Source organism: Chenopodium quinoa, unplaced genomic scaffold, assembly GCF_001683475.1.
Source record: "Chenopodium quinoa cultivar QQ74 unplaced genomic scaffold, ASM168347v1, whole genome shotgun sequence".
Classification (NCBI taxonomy): Eukaryota; Viridiplantae; Streptophyta; class Magnoliopsida; order Caryophyllales; family Amaranthaceae; genus Chenopodium; species Chenopodium quinoa.
Genome location: NW_018744917.1, coordinates 69,445 through 76,382, shown reverse-complemented (window position 1 = coordinate 76,382; position 6,938 = coordinate 69,445).

The following is a 6,938-nucleotide window of genomic DNA, read 5'->3' as shown; positions in this document are numbered from 1 at the left end:
GGAATATTTTTATAATAAAACTATAATAATACTATTCCAAAATTATATATTCTCTCTATATAAAATGTATTCCTTTTTATTGTGTTCTAAAATTTCCATGCACATTTACCTAAAATAGTTTTCCAACTCTTTTTTAATTATCTTTTAAACGAGTATTATTGAGTTTTACCGAAAAAGTAATCATAAAATTGATTCATATCGAAATAATTGATATTAAAGAAATTACTTTAAAACATTACTTTAATTTTTTTGTTTCAAATTCCTTTTTATTTTGTTTATTAGACTAATGGAGTATTATTAGATATGACCATAAAATAAATGTTGTGTTCAACAACTATATTATATGTCTAATTCGAAGTAAAATATCAATCATTTTTTTGTTATTACATTATTAAAAAAAGTTAATATCTTAGTAAATACAGAAAAGTTATTATCTTTTGCTGAAACACTTTATTGAGGTAATAATTTTATCACATTCGACATTCATAAATAAGCTGCATTTTAAAAAAAACACGTCGGACATAATGACAAGTGACATATTCTTTTTTTTTTTTTTTTTTTTTTTTTGGATAAATAGCTATCATCGACAAATAAAATTTTAAGGCAATAAAAAAATAAGGATCAAACTAGAATTATTGAATAGCTTTCAAACACATTTTTATATAATAACAAGAGCGACGATATCATGTAGAGCATCAATCCATAAACAGAAAATATACTACTAATAATTTAGGTTAGTGTTGCCTAATTATTGATTGTTATTGCCTTTAATGATCTAAGTAGTATTTATTTTCATTGAAATTATTTTATTGGATAAATATATATATATATATATATATATATATATATATATATATATATATTTAACTTGTAATTTATATATTTACATGTAAGTTGTGCCAATAGTTCTACTGTAGATTTTAGTTTGTTGTTTGATTAATGTTTTGATGTTTATTAAATGGCATTTATAAATAAGTCTTTAGTCATATAGTCACTAGATTGTATAGTTTTATTGGGAATAATATGCATTATTAATGTAATACTACCTCCGTTTTATTTTTTAGTTGACACGTTTTGACTTTAGCACTATTCACACACTCCCCTTTGACCGTATTTTATCCTTTATACGTAATGAAAAATATAGTCGTGTAAGATCTTGTTAGATTTGTCACGATAACTATTTCAAAATATCAACTTTTCATAATTTTTTCTTATCGGTAGTTAATGATATTAATGTTAAAATTTGTGCATTGGCAAACGTGACTAAAGAAATGTATCAACTAAAAAGAAACGGAGGAAGTATAATGTATACAACTTTTAAATATTTTCAACTCAACTAATCAACAATAAATTTTTTTCTTTCTCAATTGTAGTTTTAATGAATTTTGCCTTATTATATGCATTGCATTTGTTTATTATTCCACATGAGTTGCCTCATTTTGATATGATATCAAAATTCATTATGAAAAAAAGATTATTATTACCGTGCATCGCACAGGTACTAATCTAGTTATTTTATCATTTCTCTCTCACTCATGATCCTCTTTCAAATAATAAAAAAAGCTACCCTCTCTAACGCACTTTCTCTTTTATGGTCAAACTTCGTGCAATCCCAAATGATGTATTTAAAAAAAATGGAGGGAATACAATTACAATTATTGATGGCCAAAATTGTGCATTGACATGTGTGTCAATCAAAATGTAACAATTATTATAAAACGGAGGGAGTATTGAAAAGAGATAGTTAGATGCTCCCTTCGTGTTTTAATAAGTGTTACAGTTTAACCGGCACATAGTGTTAGGCAATTTGATGGACTAAAATAAAATAAGAGGTAAGTTATTAAAAAATTGTAACAGAAAGGTAGTGAGGCTAATAATTTATTAAAAAGTAATAAATGTGAGAGGAAAGATTTAATAAAATAAAGTAGTAGTAAATTTGAATAGGATTCGTAAAAGAGAAAGATATAATATTAAAATTTAAATTTTTGATAAAAAAAGGAAGTGTAACTATTAAAACATGGAAGTATATCACATGCATATTAAAATGTAACTTCTTCCTTTTTTGTATGCATCACATGTATTGACGTAGTGTTCTAAGAGACTTTATTTAATTTCTCTATTAATACGAAATATTATACGAAGTATTATGCAAGTGGGGCAAGTAGATGAATCTATTTTGATCAAATAATGATGGGCACCAAAAAAGATAGCATATATTGTGTGGGGGAGTAAATTTTTTTTTTTTTTTTTTTTTTTGTCACTTAAATAGGGACCATAAAATAGAGAGAGATATCACTATATATTTTGAGTAGGGTTTTAGAGAAAAGATCATTTTTGACTCAAGTCAATTTTGAGTTAAAGTCTGTGGAGTTAGGGTGGATAACTTTATATCAATCATATTCAGTTTGGATAAATTTGTATTAGGTTCAAAATTGGTTTGATTGAGTTAATTTAGGTCGATATATGACTTTTGCCTGGGTCAAGTTAATTTTAGTTTGGATGATTTCGGTTCGGTTTTGTTTGATTAGAATAAGGTTTATTTAGTATTATTGGGTCAATTCTAATTACAATCATTTTCGAGCTAGACTGAATTTGGGTCGAGTTGACCATATTCAATTTTCAAATAAGGTCATTGTTAAACTAGAGTAGTTATTGAGTTATTCATTAATATAAGGTCACTATTTAGATCATTCATGTGTCATTTTTCATATCGTGTTATTAACATTTACGGATTATTAGTTTTCTCGTCAAATCGTTGCTTGTGTTAGTTTTATTTTTAGGCTATTTTGTATTTTACAACCCACAAATTAAATAACCCGCCTTTTGAAATTACCTCAAAAAATTACTTTAAAATACCACAAAAAAAACAAAAAAAAATTATATTTCACCACCATTTAACACTTTTTGTTTAAAAAAACCGTTAAATCTAACGTTTTAAAAAATTCCTTCGATTTTCGTACCAAAAATATGTTCTTTAAATGTTTCAGGAATTATATTTGCACTTTAGGTTCGATTTGAAGTCAAAATTTTACAGAAAATGACCCCCAAACCTATAAAGAGCATGTTTTTGGGCAAAAAAATCGAAGATATTTTGTACAACGTTAGTTTAATGGTTTTGGTGGTGAAATCTATTGTTTTTTCTTTTTCGGATGGTATTTTATAATAAAATTTTTTGTGGTAATTTCAAATAGTGGGTTATTTTGGGTGGTAAAATACAACATTTCCTTATTTTTAAGCCAAATTAAAAATCGAAGTATCGGTGAGGTATTATACCTAGATAAGTTAGTTGATATGTAATGAACTAATGACAAATTGTATTGATAGATAGATGATAGCTACTTATTGATTAAATTAAATTGAACTTGAATATAGTAAAAATATCAAATTGATTAAATTGAAGAAATGTATAAAAATTATTTACTACATTATAAATTAAAAAGTGTTATGCTCATAACTCACCTTTGTTTACAAAAGAATGTTTTTAATGATTTGTTTTTAACCAGCAATTACATGAATCGAAATAATTATGTTTAATTAAAAGAAAAAGAAGGGTAATAAGAAAAAGTTCGGGTTTAAAATTATGTCTGGTTTGAATCTTGAATCATATCGAGTTAAAATCAGATTGGGTTAAAATTAAGTTGGGTTAATATATAATTCAGTCAAAAGCATATGTATCATATTGAATCAGGTATTTAACAGGTCAATTTTGGATCAGGTTTAGTTAGGATCAATTTTGAATCAGGTATTTAATAGGTTAATTTTCGGTCAAAATTGAATTAGAATTCCATTCAGGTCCAATCGATTCCAAGTTGAGTCAAATCGTGTCAAATTGGTGCCAGGATAAATTCATGTAGATCAAATCAATTTCGAATTCGGTTGATTTAGGTGGATAATAGATTGAGTTTGGGTCTTGAGGTTTCTAAGATCAAATCAAAATGGTTACATTTTAAAATAAATCGTTTTTGGGTCAGGTGTAGGTTACAAGTCGAATCATAATATTCGCTAATTGTACTTTACAAAGTTTCTCATTCTTCCCTTAACTATCTTAGTATATAGCTTGTTACCTTTATTCTTTTATTATTATATTACACTCTTTCCCAATAACCAACTTTTGAAATACTATATGTTTGGGTCCAATTCAATCCACCTAATTGGGCCTAGTCCAAATAACTCAACTCAAGCCCAAAGCAAGGTTCAACTCTCCAAAAGCATGCTAAGGTCAACAAAAGCCTAGTCAACGTGGTCAGCCCACTTGGCTTCAAGGGCCCAATTCCCCCTAATTGAATCAAGGTATAAAAGTCATCAATTACATCATTTTACATTCATGCAAACAAAGCCTCACACATATAAACTCTTGCATAGCATTCTCTCTCAATTGAGCTGACTTTAGCATCGGAGGGGTCTTCCTCGGCAACCACCCCCGAGGCTAGTTTACGTGTTCTTTGCTGTGCAGGAAATCCTCGTCTCCAACGTCTTTCGGACCGAGACTCGTCTTCCCCATCTAAATTGGGCCTTCCGAAGGTCCCATTGTTTTCGTACCGAAACAATTTGGCGCCGTCTGTGGGGAACATACAAAAAATCACGCCAAGCGAAATCCATCACTCCTAGAAAAAACATGACTAAGAGTGGAAAGAGCATCAAGAATGCCAAAAAGAGGGACGGCCCAGCCCCCTCAAGGAGGAGTAGGGATATGATCACGGTGAGGGAACATCAACCGATTTCCCCTTCACCGGAACCGTCCTCTCCTTCCTCTGAAGCTCCCATATCTCAGGAAAGGGAGGCCTCAAGAGCTCCCAGTCCTCAAGAAAGGGAAGCTTCCAAGAAATCGCCTTCGCACCATACTCGGCAGCCGGCAGCCTCGCCGAGGCCGAGTGGGTTCAATGTGAGAAACTCTCCGCCACACAACAACGTGCACTCTAGGTCACAGCCGAGAGAGACCCCTCCTTCGGGGCCCTCTACGGAGAAAGTGGCACGGGCCGTGGCATTTTGCTTGGAGTTCCTCAAAGCCCAAGGGGCTCCATTCCAGCTCACACCCACCGAGTCTCCGTTTGGAGGGTTTTTGTCTTCGATCATGGAAGGCAGTTCGATAATCTGCCGCTGAAGCGGTACATTGACCAGTTCGGCATCAAACTGGCGTATTCTGCAGTCTGCCATCCGCAGAGCAATGGCCAAGCCGAGGCTGCGAATAAACAAATCCTCAACGCTCTCAAGAAGAGAGTTGAAGATCAAAAATCCAAGTCGTTAGAGGAACTTCTTGGAACCCTCTCGTCACTTCGGACAACAGAAAAAGAAGTAACGGGACATTCACCTTTTGAGTTGGTGTATGGATCCGAAGCTGTACTTCCAGTGGGAATTGGCTCGGAAAGTCTACGAGTAAATCTCTTCTCAGCCGAGGAAAATGAGCAACTCATGAAAGAGTCCCTTGATTTCCTGGATGAGATCAGAGATTCGGCTCGGGATAGAATGGCTGCATACAAGCAGAGAATCAGCAAGTTTTACAACCGAAGAGTCCTTCAAAGGCTTCTCAAAATTGGAGATCTGGTTCTTCGGAATGCTGCTGCTGTGCAAAAAGGCCGCATTCATGGTAAACTCTCAGCGACTTGGGAGGGACCTTATGAAATATATGATGAGCTTTAGCCAGGTACATACCGACTTCGGTAGTTGAATGGCACTGAGCTGAAAAACTACTGGAACGCCGATGTACTTAAAAGATACCATGTGTAAGTCCCTACGGGGACGAACAATCTATGTAAGTGTGTTATCTCTTATCAATAAAAGGCCTTCGAGCCACCATTCATTAAAATTAAGACGCATTTCTAATTTCTCTCTATCTTCTATGGTTTTTCCAAAAATTCAAGGTTTTCGTTCGGCGCTGTCCGAGGTATTGCATAGTGATGCATTGTACCTCGACAAACCGTAAAACCTGCCAAAATGAGGATAAAAGATAAAAGCCCGGAGTATTGCATAGTGATGCCTTGTACTTCGGATGAATCTATTCCTCTGGGCAAAAAGGCCATAGGCGCATCCGAAACATAGCCTAAAAAATATGGACTGATAAAGCCCCGAAGTATTGCATAGCACTACAAGAAAACAGCCGATTTCCGACGAACTTTTTCCATCGGAATAAGCGAAAAATTCCGTCGAAAAGGCCCTTTCCGATGGAATTCCGTCGGAACAGGTCTGTCGCAAAACACTTCGTAGGAAATTTGGGCTATTCCGAGGGAAATTCCGTCAGAAAGGGCCTTTCCGACGGAATTATTTCCGTCGTAGAAGGATTTGACTTTCAACGTCAGTCCGTCGCAAATTTTCGACGGATTTTTCCTCGGAATAATTCGTCGGAACAGTTAACTTCCGACGGAATTTTCCGTCGGAATATTCATCTTCCGACGGAATATTCCGTCAGAATCTACTTTTTCCGACGGAATATTTTATTAAAAAAAAAAAGGCCCAACTCCCACCACCACCCTGTCCACCCCACACCCACCACCCCCCTGTCCACCCCACCCACCACCACCCTGACCAGACCTTCCAGTCCAAACCTCCCCCATCCCACCCACCCTACCACCACCTCACTAGACCCCCAGTCCAAACCTCCCCCACCCCACTCACCCAACCCCCTGACCAGACCCCCTAGTCCAAACCTCCCCCACCCCACCCCACCTAACCCTAACCAAACCGAACCCACCCCACTACCAACCAAACCCACCCACCACCACCAACCGTAACAACCACTACCACCAACCACCCACCAAACGAAACGAAAAAATCCAAAAAAAATCGACGAAAATTACATTACAATTTATACATTACAATTTAAACAAAAATCAAAACAAAACAGTTTATACATTACATTACATACTCCAAACAATTTATACATTACAATCTAAACATTGTAAACAATTTAAAACATTATAAACAATTAAAATCATAAATTTTGT